The following is a 21,687-nucleotide window of genomic DNA, read 5'->3' on the forward strand; positions in this document are numbered from 1 at the left end:
GTGATTTGTTTTCCTTTCAAGATTCTCATGTTTTCTAGAAAAATCAAGGGATTTTGCGCATTCGTATAAGGAATTTTTCTGTGAAGCAATTATACGAGATACAGGATTTAAGAATTTAAATTTGTTTACAAAACAATTTATCATGGATTGTTGATTCAAATTCGTACAGACCAATTTATAAATCCTTTCAAAAATGGACATGAATGTAAAAGTACATTCTTTCTGGCCAATCTTCAATTTTAGAAGAATATCAAGATCTGGATAATTTTCTTTAAATCCACAGAAAATCAAAATTCTTAATCTTTCTACATCAGTCATATTTTCATACTCCTCATTCTGCATTTCTAATGAATATCTTCTCATAAAAGTTACTGGCAGCCAAATTTTAAACAAATTATTTTTCTCCTGATTAGTCAAATCAAACTTATCAGCAAAACTTTCAAATATCTCTGAATTTCTGCACACATGGATTTTGTCATCATATGCAGGAATGATTTTGCATAATTTTAGCAGGATTTTCCTAGATTTAAGTTGGAGTTGGGCCTCTGAGTCGTCTATTTTTAGTGGCCCTTGTACATCTGTCCCTCGTAGATCATCTTTGTCAATTGTCATGTCTCCTTCACTTCCTCCATCTTGTTTTTCATCTTGTGTCACAAAGTCAATGTCACTTTGGGTGGTCATCGTCATTACAGATACGTGCGTCACATCTTTCTCACTCTTCTCATTACAGTCAATCTTGGGAACATCATTCGTTTCCTTAGAAATTCTTTCTACACTGTCTTTTTTGGACTTCTCTGTCACAAACTCGTTAAATACATAAACCATATGTAAGATATTTTTCAATTGCTCTTTTTCTTTTTTCCTAAACATTAGCTTAGAATCTAAATTCAAATTCGCGGTTCTGCATTCTGAAAATAAATTAGACCAAAATATTTCTAAGCTAGATCCGTACAAACTTACAAATTCTATCTGACTTGATTTAGCATATGAATTTATCAAATCCATTTGTCTTACCTTGAAATCTCAGCTTGTAATCCCTTTGCTTTTACAACGCTGGGCTCCGGACTTCAGCACGGCTATTTTTAGCACATCTATCTTCAGCACTACCAGTGCTTGCTGTCAATCCGTCTGACACCTGTTAAAGTCTTCGTAATTCGTAGGTTCTTGTATGAATTCTTTGTGACTTGAAGTTTTGAAGTGGAATTCCTGAATACTTGCACAATCTAGCGGAACTCTTCTGTCTTCCCCCGTGTGCAAGAAGAAGGAAATTCACGCAAAAATAGCACAAAAAATCAAAACTGGCTGGCTAGGCCAAATGTTAAAAATCGTTATTGCGCAAAAATATCTAATCAAGACTTAACCAGGTGCGTTATTCTTAAAAGAAAAATGTCATGATATTCTGACGAAAGTATAGTGGTTTATTGAGTTATCCACCATCGCAGCAAAAACATAAAAGGTAGATGAAACAATTACAAACAGAGTGTCCATGTGTAGATATCAGCGCTTCTCCTGTTACTCATCTTTAAAAGGAAGAATGGTAAAAGTCATCTGTCTGTGTGAAAGTCTGAAGTCATCATGGCATGGAGTAGCTAACAGCTGTTGTTCCTCGTGTCTTGTCTCATGTCCATGGAGAATGATGGTGAAGGCAGGGAGGTGACCGTCCCACGTGACAAAAAACCCCCCACCCCCTCCTAAGAGACGTTTATATATGGTTTCTACAGATCACGTGTCTTCTGTATATGGAGTTAACTTATACTCTGAGCTACATACACAGAAATAGCTTTTGATAGTGTCAGCAAGAAACCATGTGCTCGGTACAGAATAATTAATATTTAACAGTTTAGATGTTAGTCTAGGTTCTTTATCCAACATCAGCACAATCTTGCGTTGAAATCTCTTGTCAATTTTTCTTTTCCATCCACATCTAGGGAGGTTAGCCACAGTGCCATGGGCTTTACACTTCTTGATGACACTGCACACAGTAGACACAGGAACATTCAGGTCTTTGGAGATGGACTTGTAGCATTGAGATTGCTCATGCTTCCTCACAATTTGGTTTCTCAAGTCCTCAGACAGTTCTTTGGTCTTCTTTCTTTTCTCCATGCTCAATGTGGTACACACAAGGATACAGGACAGAGGTTGAGTCAACTTTAATCCATGTCAACTGGCTGCAAGTGTGATTTAGTTATTGCCAACACCTGTTAGGTGCCACAGGTAAGTTACAGGTGCTGTTAATTACACAAATTAGAGAAGCATCACATGATTTTTCAAAGGGTGCCAATACCTTTGTCCACCCCCTTTTTTATGTTTGGTGTGGAATTATATCCAATTTGGCTTTAGGACAATTCTTTTTGTGTATTTTTTTTCATTTAAGACAAATTAAATGAAGATAATAATACAAAATAATTTGTGTTTGCAATCATTTTCAGGAAGAAACTGAGTATTATCTGACAGAATTGCAGGGGTGTGAATACTTTTGGCCATGACTGTATATACTACGTTGCTGTGCTACATACTACGTGGGCTGTGTTATATGCTACGTGGGCTGGGAGACTCTTTCTCCCGGGGCCATCAAAAACCTGGGGCACGCCCTCGCTTCACTGATTAGTTACGCTCGGCCAGCCACAAACAATCAGCGACAGACGCAGTCCGGCCACGAATTGGCGTGGAATTTGAACCACGCTTCGCTAATTGGTCGCGCCCGGCCGGCCGAATTCTGTGTATTCATTGCATTATTCTGAAATCTTCAAAAATAAACTACATACATATTCTAGAATACCTAATGCGTTAGAATCGGGCCCCCATCTAGTAGTAGTATTATGCACTCCATAGTATAATGCAGCCCAATAGTAGTATAATGCACCCCATAATATAATACACTCTCATAGTAGTATAATGCACACCATAGTATAATGCAGCCCGATAGTAGTATAATGCAGCCCCATAGGAGTATAATGCAGCCCCATAGTAGTATAATGCACCCCCATGGTGTAATGCAGCCCTATAGTGGTATAATGCAGCTGTATAGTATAATGCAGCCCCATAGTGGTATAATGCAGCTCCATAGTGTATAATATAGCCCCATAGTGAATAATGCCACCCCATAGTAGTATAATGCACCCTATTTTATTATGCAGCCCCATAGTGGTATAATCCACCTCCATAGCGGTATAATGCACCCCAATATTATAATGCAGCCCCATAGTAGTATAATGCACCCCATAGTATAATGCAGCCCCATAGTATAATGCAGCCCCATAGTAGTATAATGCACCCCCATAGCATAATGCAGCCCCATAGTGGTATAATGCAGCCCTATTGTAGTATAATGCAGCCCCATAGTGGTATAATGCAGCTCCATAGTGTATAATGCAGCTCCATAGTGAATAATGCCACCCCATAGTAGTATAATGCACCCCCATAGTAGTATAATGCAGCTCCATAGTGGTATAATGTACCCCCATAGCAGTATAATCCTTAACCATAGCATAATGTAGCCCCATAGTAGTATGATGCAGTCCCATAGTGGTATAATGCAGCCCCCCATAGTATAATGCCACCCCATAGTAGTATAATGCACCCCCATAGTAGTATACTGCAGCTCCATAGTGGTATAATGCACCTCCATAGCGGTATAATCCTTTCCCATAGTATAATGCAGCCCCATAGTAGTATAATGCAGTCCCATAGTGGTATAATGCAGCCCCATAGTATACTGCACCCCCATAGTATAATGCAGCCCCATGGTAGCATAATGCACCCCCATAGTAGTATAATGCAGCTCAATAGTGGTATAATGTAGCCCCATAATATAATGCAACCCCGTAGTAGTATAATCCACCAACATAGTACTATATTGCAGCCCCATAATGGTATAATGCAGCCCTATACTAGTATAATGAAGCCCCATAGTATAATGCAGGCCCATAGTAGTATAATGCACAAACATAGTAGTATGTTGCAGCCCCATAATGGTATAATGCAGCCCTATAGTAGTATAATGCACCCCATAATATAATACACTCCCATAGTAGTATAATGCACCCCATAGTATAATGCAGCCCCATAGTATAATGCAGCCCCATAGTAGTATAATGCAGCCCCATAATAGTATAATGCACCCCCATAGTATAATGCAGCCCTATAGTGGTATAATGCAGCTGTGTAATATAATGCAGCCCCATACTGGTATAATGCAGCTCCATAGTGTATAATGCAGCCCCATAGTGTATAATGCCACCCCATAGTAGTATAATGCACCCTTATTTTAGTATAATGCAGCACCATAGTGGTATAATCCACCTCCATAGCGGTATAATGCGCCCCCATATTATAATGCAGCCCCATAGTAGTATAATGCACCCCATAGTATAATGCAGCCCCATAGTATAATGCAGCCCCATAGTAGTATAATGCACCCCATAGTATAATGCAGCCCCATAGTATAATGCATCCCCATGGTGTAATGCAGCCATATAGTGGTATAATGCAGCTGTATAGTATAATGCAGCCCCATAGTGGTATAATGCAGCTCTATAGTGGTATAATGCAGCTCCATAGTGTATAATGCAGCTCCATAGTGTATAATGCCACCCCATAGTAGTATAGTGCACCCTATTTTATTATAATGCAGCCCCATAGTGGTATAATCCACCTCCATAGCGGTATAATGCGCCCCAATATTATAATTCTGCCCCATAGTAGTATAATGCAGCCCCATAGTATAATGCAGCCCCATAGTAGTATAATGCACCCCCATAGCATAATGCAGCCTCATAGTGGTATAATGCAGCCCTATAGTGGTATAATGCAACCCTGTAGTATAATGCAGCCCCATAGTGGTATAATGCAGCTCCATAGTGTATAATGCAGCACCATAGTGAATAATGCCACCCCATAGTAGTATAATGCACCCCCATAGTAGTATAATGCTTCCCCATAGTATAATGCAGCCCCATAGTAGTATGATGCAGTAGTGAATAATGCCACCCCATAGTATAATGCACCCCCATAGTAGTATAATGCAGCTCCGTAGTGGTATAATGCACCCCCATAGCGGTATAATCCTTCCCCATAGTATAATGCAGCCCCATAGTAGTATGATGCAGTCCCATAGTGGTATAATGCAGCCCCATAGTATACTGCACCCCCATAGTATAATGCCACCCCATAGTAGTATAATGCACCCCCATAGTAGTATAATGCAGCTCCGTAGTGGTATAATGCACCCCCATAGCGGTATAATCCTTCCCCATAGTATAATGCAGCCCCATAGTAGTATGATGCAGTCCCATAGTGGTATAATGCAGCCCCATAGTATACTGCACCCCCATAGTATAATGCCACCCCATAGTAGTATAATGCGCCCCCATATTATAATGCAGCCCCATAGTAGTATAATGCACCCCATAGTATAATGCAGCCCCATAGTATAATGCAGCCCCATAGTAGTATAATGCACCCCATAGTATAATGCACCCCCATAGTATAATGCCACCCCATAGTAGTATAATGCGCCCCCATATTATAATGCAGCCCCATAGTAGTATAATGCACCCCATAGTATAATGCAGCCCCATAGTATAATGCAGCCCCATAGTAGTATAATGCACCCCATAGTATAATGCAGCCCCATAGTATAATGCATCCCCATGGTGTAATGCAGCCATATAGTGGTATAATGCAGCTGTATAGTATAATGCAGCCCCATAGTGGTATAATGCAGCTCTATAGTGGTATAATGCAGCTCCATAGTGTATAATGCAGCTCCATAGTGTATAATGCCACCCCATAGTAGTATAGTGCACCCTATTTTATTATAATGCAGCCCCATAGTGGTATAATCCACCTCCATAGCGGTATAATGCGCCCCAATATTATAATTCTGCCCCATAGTAGTATAATGCAGCCCCATAGTATAATGCAGCCCCATAGTAGTATAATGCACCCCCATAGCATAATGCAGCCTCATAGTGGTATAATGCAGCCCTATAGTGGTATAATGCAACCCTGTAGTATAATGCAGCCCCATAGTGGTATAATGCAGCTCCATAGTGTATAATGCAGCACCATAGTGAATAATGCCACCCCATAGTAGTATAATGCACCCCCATAGTAGTATAATGCTTCCCCATAGTATAATGCAGCCCCATAGTAGTATGATGCAGTAGTGAATAATGCCACCCCATAGTATAATGCACCCCCATAGTAGTATAATGCAGCTCCGTAGTGGTATAATGCACCCCCATAGCGGTATAATCCTTCCCCATAGTATAATGCAGCCCCATAGTAGTATGATGCAGTCCCATAGTGGTATAATGCAGCCCCATAGTATACTGCACCCCCATAGTATAATGCCACCCCATAGTAGTATAATGCACCCCCATAGTAGTATAATGCAGCTCCATAGTGGTATAATGCACATCCATAGCGGTATAATCCTTCCCCATAGTATAATGCAGCCCCATAGTAGTATAATGCACCCCCATAGTAGTATAATGCAGCCCCATAGTAGTATGATGCAGTCCCATAGTGGTATAATGCAGCCCCATAGTATACTGCACCCCCATAGTATAATGCCACCCCATAGTAGTATAATGCACCCCCATAGTAGTATAATGCAGCTCCATAGTGGTATAATGCACATCCATAGCGGTATAATCTGTTGTGAGTTCTGTTTTTGGGCTCCCTCTGGTGGTTACTGATGGTACTGGGTGACTTTTGTTCTCTGCGGTCTCTGGTGTCCACCTGTTCCATCAGGTTATGGGAGTTTCCTATTTAACCTGGCTTTCTTGTCATTTCCTCGCCGGCTATCAATGTAATCAGTGTGTCTTTTTACCTCTGCTACCTGCGTCTGTAATCTTCAGGACAAGCTAAGTTTTGATTTTCCTGTTCCACGTTTTGCTTAATTTTTGTCTTAGTCCAGCTTGCAGATATGTGATTCCTTGCTGCTGGTTGCTCTAGTGGGCTGAAATTACTCCTCATGTTCCATGAGTTGGCACATGAGTTCAAGTAATTTCAGGATTTTTTGAAGGGTTTTTCGCTGACCGCACAGTTCACTTTTGTATCCTCTGCTATCTAGCTTTAGCGGGCCTCATTTTTGCTGATTCTGTTTTCATAACTACGTATGTGCTTTCCTCTCATTTCACCGTTATTACATGTGGGGGGCTGCTATTTCTGTGGGGTGTTTCTCTGGAGGCAAGTGAGGTCTGTGTTTCTTCTAATAGGGGAAGTTAATCCTTCGGCTGGCGCGAGACGTCTAGGAATCATCGTAGGCACGTTCCCCGGCTACTGCTAGTTGTGTGTTTAGGTTCAGGATCGCGGTCAGCTCAGGTTCCATCACCCTAGAGCTTGTTTTGTTTTTGTGCTTGTCCTTTTGTGATCCCCTGCCATTGGGATCATGACAGTATAGCCGGCCCTGAAAAAATTGGTCATCGTTTTGACTGAAGTAGGAGGAAAAGTAGTCTGAGGAAGTTTTTTTTTTTTTTCCCTCCTCAGTGTTTGCTGCCTAGCCTTAATTGCAGCCTGGCTGCTTCTTTCCTCCTCTTAATCCTTGAATGGCTCTGACCTCAGCTGTTTATCATGGACGTCCAGAGTTTGGCTTCCAGCCTGAATAATCTTGCTGCTAAGGTTCAAAATATACAAGATTTTGTTGTACATACTCCTATGTCTGAACCTAGAATTCCTATCCCAGAGTTTTTTTTCTGGAGATAGATCTAGTTTTCTGAATTTTAGGAACAATTGCAAGTTGTTTCTTTCCTTGAAATCTCGCTCCTCTGGAGACCCTGCTCAGCAGGTCAAGATTGTTATATCTTTCCTGCGGGGTGACCCTCAGAATTGGGCATTTGCATTGGCACCAGGGGATCCTGCGTTGCTCAATGTGGATGCGTTTTTTCTGGCATTGGGTTTGCTCTATGAGGAACCTAACCTAGAGATTCAGGCTGAAAAAGCTTTATTGGCTCTCTCTCAGGGGCAAGATGAAGCAGAAATATATTGTCAGAAATTTCGGAAATGGTCGGTGCTTACTCAGTGGAATGAGTGCGCTCTGGCTGCAAAATTCAGAGATGGCGTTTCTGAGGCCATTAAAGATGTTATGGTGGGGTTCCTCAGTACTGGACACGTGACCATGCGTATGACTCCCGTTCATCAGGAGGTGATTCGCCTCCTGGTACTGTATAATTTACATGATGTCTTAGTGCTTGGTCTGCCATGGTTACAAACTCATAACCCAGTCCTGGACTGGAAAACAATGTCTGTGTTAAGCTTGGGATGTCAGGGGGTTCATGATGATGCATCTCCGATTTCTATCGCATCATCTATTCCTTCTGAGGTTCCGGTATTTCTGTCTGATTATCGGGAGGTTTTTGAGGAGCCTAAGCTCAGTTCGCTTCCTCCTCACAGGGATTGCGATTGTGCTATAGATTTGATTCCTGGCAGTAAATTCCCTAAAGGTCGTTTGTTCAATCTGTCAGTGCCAGAGCATACTGCTATGCGGAATTATGTTAAGGAGTCCTTGGAAAAGGGACATATCCGTCCATCTTCGTCCCCTTTGGGAGCAGGTTTTTTTTTCGTGGCCAAAAAAGATGGTTCCTTGAGGCCTTACATAGATTATCGTCTTTTGAATAAGATTACAGTCAAATATCAGTATCCTTTGCCATTGTTGACTGATTTGTTCGCTCGCATTAAGGGGGCTAAATGGTTCACTAAGATTGATCTTCGGGGTGCGTATAATCTTGTGCGGATGAGTGGAAAACCGCATTTAATACGCCTGAGGGCCATTTCGAGTGTTTGGTGATGCCTTTTGGACTTTCTAATGCTCCTTCTGTCTTCCAGTCTTTTATGCACGATATTTTCCGTGAATATCTGGATAAATTTATTATCGTGTATTTGGATGATGTTTTGGTTTTTTCTGATGACTGGGAGTCTCATGTTCAGCAGGTCAGGAAGGTGTTTCAGGTCCTGCGGGCCAATTCTTTGTTTGTAAAAGGTTCTAAATGTCTCTTTGGAGTTCAGAAGATTTCTTTTTTGGGGTATATTTTTTCCCCTTCTACTATTGAGATGGATCCCGTCAAGGTTCAGGCTATTTGTGACTGGACGCAGCCTACATCTCTTAAGAGTCTACAGAAGTTCTTGGGCTTTGCTAATTTTTATCGTCGCTTCATAACTAATTTTTCTAGTGTTGTTAAGCCTTTGACGGATTTGACTAAGAAGGGTGCTGATGTTGCTGATTGGTCTCCTGCGGCTGTGGAGGCCTTTCAGGAACTTAAGCGCCGGTTTTCTTCTGCTCCTGTGTTGCGTCAGCAAGATACGTCACTTCCTTTTCAGGTTGAGGTTGATGCTTCCGAGATCGGAGCGGGGGCGGATGTGTCACAGAGAAGCTCCGATGGCTCAGTGATGAAGCCATGTGCGTTCTTTTCTAGAAAATTTTCGCCCGCTGAACGGAATTATGATGTTGGTAATCGGGAGCTTTTTGCCATGAAGTGGGCATTTGAGGAGTGGCGTCATTGGCTTGAGGGTGCTAGACATCGTGTGGTGGTCTTGACTGATCACAAAAATCTGATGTACCTTGAGTCTGCCAAGCGTCTGAATCCTAGACAGGCTCGTTGGTCACTGTTTTTCTCCCGTTTCAATTTTGTGGTTTCATACCTGCCAGGTTCAAAGACTGTGAAGGCGGATGCTCTTTCTAGGAGTTTTGTGCCTGACTCCCCTGGAAATTCTGAGCCCACTGGTATCCTTAGGGATGGGGTGATTTTGTCGGCTGTCTCCCCAGACTTGCGACGTGCTTTGCAGGAGTTTCAGGCGGATAAACCTGATCGTTGTCCGCCGGAAAGACTGTTTGTTCCGGATAATTGGACCAGTAGAGTCATCTCCGAGGTCCATTCTTCTGTGTTGGCAGGTCATCCTGGAATATTTGGTACTAGAGACTTGGTGGCCAGGTCTTTTTGGTGGCCTTCCTTGTCGAGGGATGTGCGTTCTTTCGTGCAGTCTTGTGGAGTTTGCGCTCGGGCTAAGCCTTGCTGTTCTCGGGCCAGTGGATTGTTGTCACCTTTGCCTATCCCGAAGAGGCCTTGGACGCACATTTCCATGGACTTTATTTCGGATCTCCCTGTCTCTCAAAAAATGTCCGTCATCTGGGTTGTGTGTGACCGCTTTTCTAAGATGGTTCATCTGGTACCCTTGCCTAAGTTACCTTCCTCCTCTGAGTTGGTCCCTCTGTTTTTTCAAAACGTGGTCCGTTTGCATGGCATTCCGGAGAACATCGTTTCTGACAGGGGATCCCAGTTTGTGTCTAGATTTTGGCGGACGTTCTGTGCTAAGATGGGCATTGATTTGTCCTTTTCGTCTGCATTCCATCCCCAGACGAATGGCCAGACGGAACGAACTAATCAGACTTTAGAAACTTATTTAAGGTGTTTTGTTTCTGCTGATCAAGATGACTGGGTTACCTTTTTGCCGCTTGCCGAGTTTGCCCTTAATAATCGGGCTAGTTCTGCTACCTTGGTTTCTCCTTTCTTTTGTAATTCGGGGTTTCATCCTCGTTTTTCCTCTGGTCAGGTGGAGCCTTCTGATTGTCCTGGAGTGGACATGGTGGTGGATAGGTTGCATCAGATTTGGAGTCATGTGGTGGACAATTTGAAGTTGTCCCAGGAGAGGGCTCAGCAGTTTGCTAATCGCCGTCGCCGCGTGGGTCCTCGACTTCTTGTTGGGGACTTGGTGTGGTTGTCTTCTCGTTTTGTTCCTATGAAGGTCTCTTCTCCTAAGTTCAAGCCTCGGTTCATTGGTCCCTATAGGATCTTGGAAATTCTTAACCCTGTGTCGTTTCGTTTGGATCTCCCGGCATCGTTTGCTATTCATAATGTGTTCCATCGGTCGTTGTTGCGGAAGTATGAGGTACCTGTTGTTCCTTCGCTTGAGCCTCCTGCTCCGGTGCTGGTGGAGGGTGAATTGGAGTATGTTGTGGAGAAGATCTTGGATTCTCGTGTTTCCAGACGGAAACTCCAGTATTTGGTCAAGTGGAAGGGTTATGGTCAGGAGGATAATTCTTGGGTGGTTGCCTCTGATGTTCATGCTGCCGATTTGGTCCGTGCATTTCATAGGGCTCATCCTGGTCGCCCTGGTGGTTCTCGTGAGGGTTCGGTGACCCCTCCTCAAGGGGGGGGGTACTGTTGTGAGTTCTGTTTTTGGGCTCCCTCTGGTGGTTACTGATGGTACTGGGTGACTTTTGTTCTCTGCGGTCTCTGGTGTCCACCTGTTCCATCAGGTTATGGGAGTTTCCTATTTAACCTGGCTTTCTTGTCATTTCCTCGCCGGCTATCAATGTAATCAGTGTGTCTTTTTACCTCTGCTACCTGCGTCTGTAATCTTCAGGACAAGCTAAGTTTTGATTTTCCTGTTCCACATTTTGCTTAATTTTTGTCTTAGTCCAGCTTGCAGATATGTGATTCCTTGCTGCTGGTTGCTCTAGTGGGCTGAAATTACTCCTCATGTTCCATGAGTTGGCTCATGAGTTCAAGTAATTTCAGGATGGTTTTTTGAAGGGTTTTTCGCTGACCGCGCAGTTCACTTTTGTATCCTCTGCTATCTAGCTTTAGCGGGCCTCATTTTTGCTGATTCTGTTTTCATAACTACGTATGTGCTTTCCTCTCATTTCACCGTTATTACATGTGGGGGGCTGCTATTTCTGTGGGGTGTTTCTCTGGAGGCAAGTGAGGTCTGTGTTTCTTCTAATAGGGGAAGTTAATCCTTCGGCTGGCACGAGACGTCTAGGAATCATCGTAGGCACGTTCCCCGGCTACTGCTAGTTGTGTGTTTAGGTTCAGGATCGCGGTCAGCTCAGGTTCCATCACCCTAGAGCTTGTTTTGTTTTTGTGCTTGTCCTTTTGTGATCCCCTGCCATTGGGATCATGACAATAATCCTTCCCCATAGTATAATGCAGCCCCATAGTAGTATAATGCACCCCCATAGTAGTATAATGCAGCTCAATAGTGGTATAATGTAGGCCCATAATATAATGCAACCCCGTAGTAGTATAATCCACCAACATAGTAGTATATTGCAGCCCCATAATGGTATAATGCAGCCCTCTAGTAGTATAATGCCCTCACAATAGCAGTATAATACACCTCCATAGTAGTATAATACAGCCCCATAGTAGTATAATGCAGCCCCATAGTGGAATAATGCAGCCCCATAGTATAATGCAGGCACATAGTAGTATAATGCACCCACATAGTAGTATATTGCAACCCCATAATGGTATAATGCAGCCCTATAGTAGTATAATGCACTCCCCATAGCAGTATAATACACCCCCATAGTAGTATAATGCAGCCCCATAGTAGTATAATGCAGCCCCATAGTGGTATAATGCAGCCCCATAGTATAATGCACCCACATAGTATAATGCAGCCCCATAGTAGCATAATGCACCCCCACAGTAGTATAATGCAGCCCCATAATGGTATAATGCAGCCCCATAGTACAGTAGTATAATGCAGCCCCATAGCAGTATAATGCACCCCTATAGGAGTATAATGAACCTTGATAGCCGTATAATGCATCACGATTAGTGTTGAGCGATACCTTCCGATATGTGAAAGTATCGGTATCGGATAGTATCGGCCGATATCCAAAAAATATCGGATATCACCGATACCCGATACCAATGCAAGTCAATGGGACACAAATATCGGAATGTATCCTGGATGGTTCTCAGGGTCTGAAGGAGAGGAGACTCTCCTTCAGGCCCTGGGATCCATATTCATGTAAAAAATAAAGAATAAAAATAAAAAATATGGATATACTCACCCCTCTGACGAACCCTGGCTGTCACCGCTGCAAGCGTCTGCCTCCGTTCCTGAGAATGCAGAGAGTGAAGGACCTTCAATGACGTCGCGGTCAGGTGACCGGTCCTTCACTCTCTGCATTCTTAGGAACGGAGGCAGACGCTTGCAGAGGTGACAGCCAGGGTTCATCGGAGGGTGAGTATATCCATATTTTTTATTTTTATTCTTTATTTTTTACATGAATATGGATCCCAGGGCCTGAAGGAGAGTCTCCTCATCTCCAGACCCTGGGAACCATACGCACCGCACACGCCGAAGATGACTGGGAACTTATAGGAACTTCCGATTTCCGATATCGCAAAAATATCAGAACTCGGTATCGGGATTCCGATACAGCAAATATCGGCCGATACCCGATACTTGCAATATCGGAATGCTCAACACTAATCACGATAGTAGTATAATGCAGCCCTACAGTGGTATAATGCATCCCCATAGTGTATAATGCACCTCCATAGGAGTATATTGCACCCCCATAGTGTATAATGCACGCCCATACCACAGCCTTACAAAAAAATAAAAAGTTACTCTTTACTTGCGAGACATCCAGCAGTGTCCTCCGCTCGATGCATCTGAGGCGCAGACCTTTGTTCTGGGTTATGACAGTGACATCATACGCTGGTGCCATGCTTGCTGACGTCATCTGCCAGCCTGTGATTGGCTGGCGGTTGTTAATAATAATAATAATAATAATAATAATTTTATTTGTATAGCGCCAACATATTCCACAACACTTTACATTTTAGAGGGGACTTGTACAGACAATAGACATTAAAGCATAACAATAAACACATAGATCAAAACAGATACCAAGAGGAATGAGGGCCCTGCACGCAAGCTTACAATCTATAAGGAAAAAGGGGAGACACGAGAGGTGGATGGTAACAATTGCTTTCGCTGTTCGGATCAGCTATAGTGTAAGAATCGCGTGTTTATGTAATGCTGCATGAACCGGTTATCAGTTGTGTTGAGCATACCGATACCGCAAGTATCGGGTATCGGCCGATATTTGCGGTATCGGAATTCCGATACTGAATTCCGATATTTCCCGCGTATCGGATACCGGAATCGGAAGTTCCCAGAATTCAAAACTGCACGCAGCAGCCAATGAGGAATGAATGGAAGTGTGGGCACATCCTGTTTAGCATGGTGGGCATGTAACTACTGGCAAGGCTGTGATTGGCTGCTGAAATGATGTCACTATGCACTATAAAAAACGCTGCCGCCATTTTGCGCTCACTCTGCTGTGATTTCAGTTAGCGACAGGACGCTGTGTTCTAACTGAGGGCCAGTTGAGATAGCGAATTGCTTCATTGCGCTTTTCCCAGGCTAATTTAGCAAACGCTGTGTGTTCACCTTGCTCTTGCCTTGCAGCGCTGTTTTAATAGCGTTCTGCAAGGTCTCTCTGTCTGTGTGTGTGTGCAGCTCACTCTGTAGTCTGTGTGCAGCCATATACCCGGTTGTATTCAGCTCAGGGGGGGGGGGGGGTTCACACTGCCTCATACTGTTCTATCCATTGTCCTTTTTTGCTCATAGTGCAGCCTTCTGCACATTTTTTTCTAAAATTTCCTATTAGTGTCTTTCCACCCGTCTCTAGCTAAATTGTGGAAAAACACTACATAGGATAACCTATAGGAGGGTTTTTGGGCCTTGCAGTGCCGTTTACGGCTGTCTGCACGGTCTCCGTGTGAGCACAGCTCGCTCTGTAGTCTGTGTGCAGCCACAGCCGGTTGTATTCAGCTCAGGGTGCGTCACTGCCTCATACCGTTAAATAACTTTTCCTTTTTTTTCAAATAGTGCAGCCTGCTGCAAATTTTTTCTAAAATTTCCTATTAGAGTCTTTCCACCCGTCTCCAGCTAAATTGTGGAAAAACACTACATAGGATAACCTAGAGGAGGGTTTTTGGGCCTTGCAGCACCGTTTACGGCTGTCTGCACGGTCTCCGTGTGATCGCAGCTCGCCCTGTATTCTGTGTGCAGCCACAGCCGGTTGTATTCAGCTCAGGGTGCGTCACTGCCTCATACCGTTAAATAACTTTTCCTTTTTTGCAAATAGTGCAGCCTGCTGCAAATTTTTTCTAAAATTTCCTATTAGTGTCTTTCCACCCGTCTCCAGCTAAATTGTGGAAAAACACTACATAGGATAACCTAGAGGAGGGCTTTTGGGCCTTGCAGCGCCGTTTACGGCTGTCTGCACGGTCTCCGTGTGAGCGCAGCTCGCCCTGTAGTCTGTGTGCAGCCACAGCCGGTTGTATTCAGCTCAGGGTGCGTCACTGCCTCATACCGTAAAATAACTTGTCCTTTTTTTGCAAATAGTGCAGCCTGCTGCAAATTTTTTCTAAAATTTCCTATTAGTGTCTTTCCACCCGTCTCCAGCTAAATTGTGGAAAAACACTACATAGGATAACCTAGAGGAGGGTTTTTGGGCCTTGCAGCGCCGTTTACGGCTGTCTGCACGGTCTCCGTGTGAGCACAGCTCGCCCTGTAGTCTGTGTGCTGCCACAGCCGGTTGTATTCAGCTCAGGGTGCGTCACTGCCTCATACCGTAAAATAACTTGTCCTTTTTTGCAAATAGTGCAGTCTGCTGCAAATTTTTTCTAAAATTTCCTATTAGTGTCTTTCCACCCGTCTCCAGCTAAATTGTGGAAAAACACTACATAGGATAACCTAGAGGAGTGTTTTTGGGCCTTGCAGCGCCGTTTACGGCTGTCTGCACGGTCACCGTGTGAGTTAAACTCGCTCTGTAGCCCGATCTGCAGAAAAAAAAAAGTAAAGTTCACCAAACACAACTTAACACTTGTGTAGGCCACATTTTATCAATAATAACGTCTAGTCCACACTTTACAAAATTAGTGTTTCTTACACCTGTTAGGAGGAGCATTTCAGGAATAAGCACACTAAGGCCTTAGTACTTTTCTGCTTATCTTTATCTGTCAACCAAGATGAAGAGGGCAGGGAGTAAGGCACGTGGGCGTGGGCGCGGAGCAGGGAGAGGACCAGGGAGAGGACGTGGTGATTCTGTGCCTGCAGCGGGCACTGGTGACTCATCATCACTCAGTTTCAGCAGGGAACAGTCCTTCATGCGCAGTTTTGTCGGAGAGCGCCGTGCACCGCTGCTGCGTGAAGATCAAATTGAAGCCGTTGTCGGATGGATGGCAGCTAACGCATCGGCATCGACTTCAATTAGTGCCACATCCTCTCAGGCACAGACCACTGGAGAGCAGCCATCTGTCTCTTCACCACCTGCCAAATTGGCCAGGCAGTCAGAGAGCCCAGGACAGGAGCCATCTCTACTTCTGTTCTCTGAATCTCTTGGCTTGGAAACAGGGGGCCAGCCAAGCAGCATTGGAGAAATGGAAGAAGAGGCAGTGTGCAGTGATGCCCAATAGCTTTGTCTCTCTGACTCTGAAGAGGCGGGTGGGCCAGTGCCTCCGGTGACCACAGCACAGTACGCATCTGATGATGAAACTCAGGTGCCGCTTTGTGGTGCATACTGTGCTGCCGAGACTACCCAGGAGGAGCAGTTGGTGGCAGAGGGTAGTGGAGATGATGAGGTCCTTGACCCATCGTGGCGTGAGGAACAGGAAGGTGGTGGGAGCAGCTCTGAGGAAGAGATTCCCCTAGCGGGCCAAAGAGGGAGAGGGAGGGGGTAGACTGCGGAGCCTGTAGCCTCCACTTTGGCACCCGTTAGGAGCCTGTCTCTTCCAAAAGCCAAAAAGGGCGCTCCCAAGACTTGCAGTGTCTGGTCCTTTTTTGACACAGTTGCAGATGACATTTGTTTTGTCAAATGCAAGCTGTGTCATCAGAAAGTCAAAAGAGGTAAAAGTGTCAGCAACCTCAATACCACAAATATGTGGAAACATGTGAGGACCAGGCACGCGGTGGAGTTACAAAAACACACTGAAGACCTAGGCCAACCAACAGCGGCAGCTACCACCTCTTCAGCTCGTGTTGCCTCTTCCTCCAGCTCTCACACAGCTGGTTCGGCTTCCTCCCAGGATCGCCATGGAAGAACCTCTGGCACTGTTGTCCAGAGACCTAGTGTAATTCCACCCACAGCACCACGTTCCCAGTCATCCTCACACTCCCAGCCTAGTCTACAGCCATCGGTAGTACAGGCATGGGAGAAAAGGCGGGCATTCTCGGCCAACCACCCCCGAGCACAGGCTCTGAATGCAGGCATTGCTAAACTTCTGTCACTGGAAATGCTCTCATTCAGGCTGGTGGAGACTGACAGCTTCCGTGACTTGATGGGATTGGCAGTCCCACAGTGCAAGGTGCCCAGCCGCTTTTACTTCAGCAGGCAAGCTGTCCCTGCCCTGCACAAGCATGTGGAGGGACACATAAAACACGCGCTACTGAACTCCGTCAGTAGCAAGGTCCACCTCACCACCGATGCGTGGACCAATCAACATGGACAGGGGCGATACCTTTCCCTCACTGCCCATTGGGTTAATGTTGTTGAGCCAGGTACAGATCGTGCGAGTGGCGCAGGACGTGTCCTGCCCACTCCAAGGATTGCAGGAATCCAGTCTGTACGCATTGACTCCTCCTCATACACAAGTTCCTCAGAATCATCGCTGCAGGAGCCGTCACAGTCCGCCTCCACATGGACCCGTGAATGTTTACCTGTTACGACCGACATGAGCACAGCCGTGGCCAAACGTCAACAGGCCGTCTTGAAACTAGTTTCTTTGGGGAATCAAAGCCACACAGCGCAGGAGCTCTGGAATGCCATCAAGCAGGAGAGCGATGTGTGGTTTGTGCCAGCGAATCTCCAGCCAGGCATGGTAGTGTGTGACAATGGCCGAAATCTGGTGGCAGCTTTGGCCATTGGCAACCTCACTCACATCCCATGTCTGGCACATGTGCTCAATTTGGTTGTGCAGAGTTTTCTGAGGGACTATCCGGATCTTGATGCACTGCTGCACAAGGTCCGCCTAGAGTGTGCTCACTTGCGGCGTTCCAGCTTGGCAAGATCCCGCATTACTGCTCTGCAGCGCCGATTCCGCCTTCCGGAACACCGCATCATATGTGACCTACCTACCAGGTGGAATTCCACGTTACATATGTTGGAGCGGTTGTGTGAGCAGCAGCAAGCAGTAATGGAGTACCAGCTGCATCAGGCGCAAAGAAGCCGCAGTCAGCGCCGATCAGAATTCACAACCACAGAGTGGGCCACTATGAAGGACGTCTGCCAGGTTTTGCATCCTTTCGATTATTCCACGCGGATGGCAAGTGCAGATGATGCACTAGTCAGCATGACTGTCCCCCTTATCTGCCTGCTTCAACAAACACTGCAAGCGTTAAGGGATGATGTTGTGGAAGAGGTGGAGGATGAGGAGTCACCTTTTCCATCAGCTTCTGGAGAGTCAGCGCCACGTGGTTCCTCACAAAGGGGTAGGCAGGGGCCACTTTGTGGGGAGGATGAGGAGGAGTCAATGGAGGAGGAAGAGCTCCGTCCAGTTACACAATTGTCCAGTGGTCAGTCTGTACAGCGAGGGTGGGGTGATGACGAGCGGGCAGAGATCATGTCTCAAGCAGGGGACAGCGTTTCTGGGCCAGTTGGCAGTCTGCAGCACATGGTTGATTTCATGCTGCAGTGCCTGAGAAACGACCGCCGCATCGACCACATTCTCAACATGCCTGATTATTGGGTGTTCACCCTCCTCGATCCTCGCTACCGGGACAACGTCCAAAACCTCATCCCAGCGTTGACCCGGGAGCGTAAAATGCGGGAGTACCACGACACACTGGTGAATTCCATCATCTTCTCCAGTCCAACTGAAAGGAGTGCTGCTAGTGCTTTACAAAGCAGCTCAGTGCGTCGAGGCAGTGGAAGAGGCTCTGCACAAAGAGGGAGCAGAAGCAGTGACTCTGCCCAAGGCAAGACCAGTATGGCACAACTGTGGCAAACTTTTGTGTGCCCGCCCCAAATGTCTACACCATCACCGGCGGCACCGGTCAGCAGGAGGCAACTGTTCCATCAGATGGTGACAGACTACATGTCTTGCCCTCTTACTGTACTCCCAGACGGCTCTTCCCCTTTCAAGTTTTGGGTCTCTAAGCTGGATACATGGCCAGAGCTAAGCCAGTATGCATTGGAGGTGCTGGCTTGCCCTGCGGCTAGTGTCTTATCAGAACGTGTCTTTAGTGCCGCAGGTGGTGTACTAACAGACCGTCGCATGCGACTATCCTCCGATAACGTTGACCGGCTTACTTTTCTGAAAATGAACCAGGCCTGGATCTCGCAGGAATTTGCCACTTTTCTGCCTGATTAAGTAATTGGGTGTCATCCAGGTCTCCTGATGTGTTCATCTTTCTACCACCTGAACTGCTATTCCTGGGCTCCAACACCGCCAGTTGCGGCTCAGAAGTGCAGGCTGCACAGTCAAAACATACGACCCAGTGTTATTGGGTTTCAGTAACGTCAGCTGATCCCCAGCTGTGTAGCCGGCAATGTGTCCTGCGACCGCCACGCTGGCACAACAACCTAAATGTAAGGGAACCTGTCCCCCCCCCCCGGCGTTTGTTACTGAAAGAGCCACCTTGTGCAGCAGTAATGCTGCACAAGGAAAAGGTAGCTCTTTTAGTTTAGCTCCTTGCACACGCAGAACTTAACACTTATAAAATGTGTTCACTGATACCGTTATACCGTCCCGGAGCTGGGACTTTCCTTCGTAATGTGATGCAGCACAGCCGTCATTCCTACCCCCTTGGGGCCGTGCGCTGCCTCCTCAGCGTTGTTTTAAGCTGTCCTGGACCATGCGCTGTTCTGTTATCCCTTGGCCATGCCCAATTTACGCTGCCTGTCTTCTGACATAATTTGGTGTCAGGCTGGCTGCGCCTGTGCGGCCGCGCTGCCCGAGATCCCGCCTCGCAGTGTCTTCTGATTGAATCACACTGCGGGCCTGGGATCCATGGGCATGCGCAGTGCATATCTTCCCCTCAGGCTCTCGCTCATCTCCCTCCGCCTTCTTCAGACTGTGCGCCGTCAGCTGATCCCTAATAGCATGCCACGGCCGTGACGCCGCACAGTCTGAAGAAGAGGGAAGGAGGGGAGTGAGAGTCGAGGATATGCACTGTGCATGCCCATGGATCCAAGGCCCGCAGTGGGATTACATTAGACGACACTGTGAGGTGGGATCTCGGGCAGCGTGGACGCACAGGCACTGACAGCCTGACACCTAAATGATGTCAGAAGACGGGCACCGCTAAGTGTGCATGGCCAAGGAATAACATAACAGCGCAGGCTCCGTGACAGCTTAAAACAACGCTGATGAGGCAGCGCACGGCACCAAGGGGATAGAAATGACAGCTGTGCTGCGTCCCATTACAAAGGAAATTCCCACCTCCAGGACGGTTTTACGGTATCAGGGGACACATTTTAAGTGTTTACTTCTGTGTTTGCAAGGAGCATAATTAAAAGAGCAACCTTTTCCTTTTGCATCCTTAGTGCTGCACAAGATGGCTCTTTCAGCTACAAACGTCTTGGGAAGGGGGGTTAAAGGTTCCCTATCAACTTGCTCCAATCAGGCTTCGGCCTACACTCTGTTCCTCTGCTACTCGTGCTGTCCCTGGGCTCTAACACCACCAGTTGGTGCCTGGAAGTGCTGTCCGCACAGTCAACAGTCGCTCCTCTGTTATTGGGGTTCAGTAACATCAGCTGATCCCCAGCTGTGTGTGCGGCAATACCTCCAATCTGCTCCTCCTGCTGTCCCTGGGCTCTAACACCGCCAGTTGGTGCCTGGAAGTGCTGTCTGCACAGTCAACAGTTGCTCCTCTGTTATTGGGGTTCAGTAACGTCAGCTGATCCCCAGCTGTGTGTGCGGCAATACCTCCAATCTGCTCCTCCTGCTGTCCCTGGGCTCTAACACCGCCAGTTGGTGCCTGGAAGTGCTGTCTGCACAGTCAACAGTCGCTCCTCTGTTATTGGGGTTCAGTAACGTCAGCTGATCCCCAGCTGTGTATCCGGCAACGTGTCATGCGACCGCCACGCTGGCACAACAAAAATGTAAGGGAACCTGTCCCCCCCCCTAGGCGTTTGTTACTGAAAGAGCCACCTTGTGCAGCACTAATACTGCACAAGGAAAAGGTCGCTCTTTAAATTATGCTCCTTGGAAATGCTGAACTACACACTCATGTAATGTGTCCCCTCACACCGTCAAACCGTCCCGGAGGTGGGTCTTTCCTTTGTAATGTGACGCAGCACAGCCGTCATTCTTACCCCCTTGGCTCCGTGCGCCGCCTCCTTAGCATTGTTTGATTCTGTCACGGACCCTGCGCTGTTATGTTCTCCCTTGGCCATGCACAGTTTGCGCTGCCCGTCCTCTGACTTCATTTGTTGTCGTCCTGGCTGCGCCTGTGCGTCCACGCTGCCCGAAATCCCACCTCGCAGTGTCGTCTAATGTGATCCCACAGTGGGCCTGGTATCCATAGCCATGCGCAGTGCATATACTAGCCTCTCACTCCCCTTCTTCACGCTTCTTCAGACTAGGCGGCGTCAGCTGATCCCTAATAGCATGCCACGGCCGTGACGCCGCACAGTCTGAAGAAACAGGAAGGAGGGGAGTGAGAGGCGATGATATGCACTGCATGGTTCCCAGGCCCGCAGTGGGATTTGTTATGAAAGGTAATTCAGTACCACAATGGACATAGAGGTCAGCGCACATACAGTGACCTGGCAATAACCCAAAAAACAAGAACGAGCTCTGAGACGTGGGAACTCTGTTGACCGCAATCCCTAATCCTCTCCAACCACACTAAAGGCAGCCGTGGATTGCGCCTAACGCTCCCTATGCAACTCGGCACGGCCTGAGAAACTAGCTAGCCTGAAGATAG

This window comes from Ranitomeya imitator, chromosome 1, assembly GCF_032444005.1.
Source record: "Ranitomeya imitator isolate aRanImi1 chromosome 1, aRanImi1.pri, whole genome shotgun sequence".
NCBI lineage: Eukaryota > Metazoa > Chordata > Amphibia > Anura > Dendrobatidae > Ranitomeya > Ranitomeya imitator.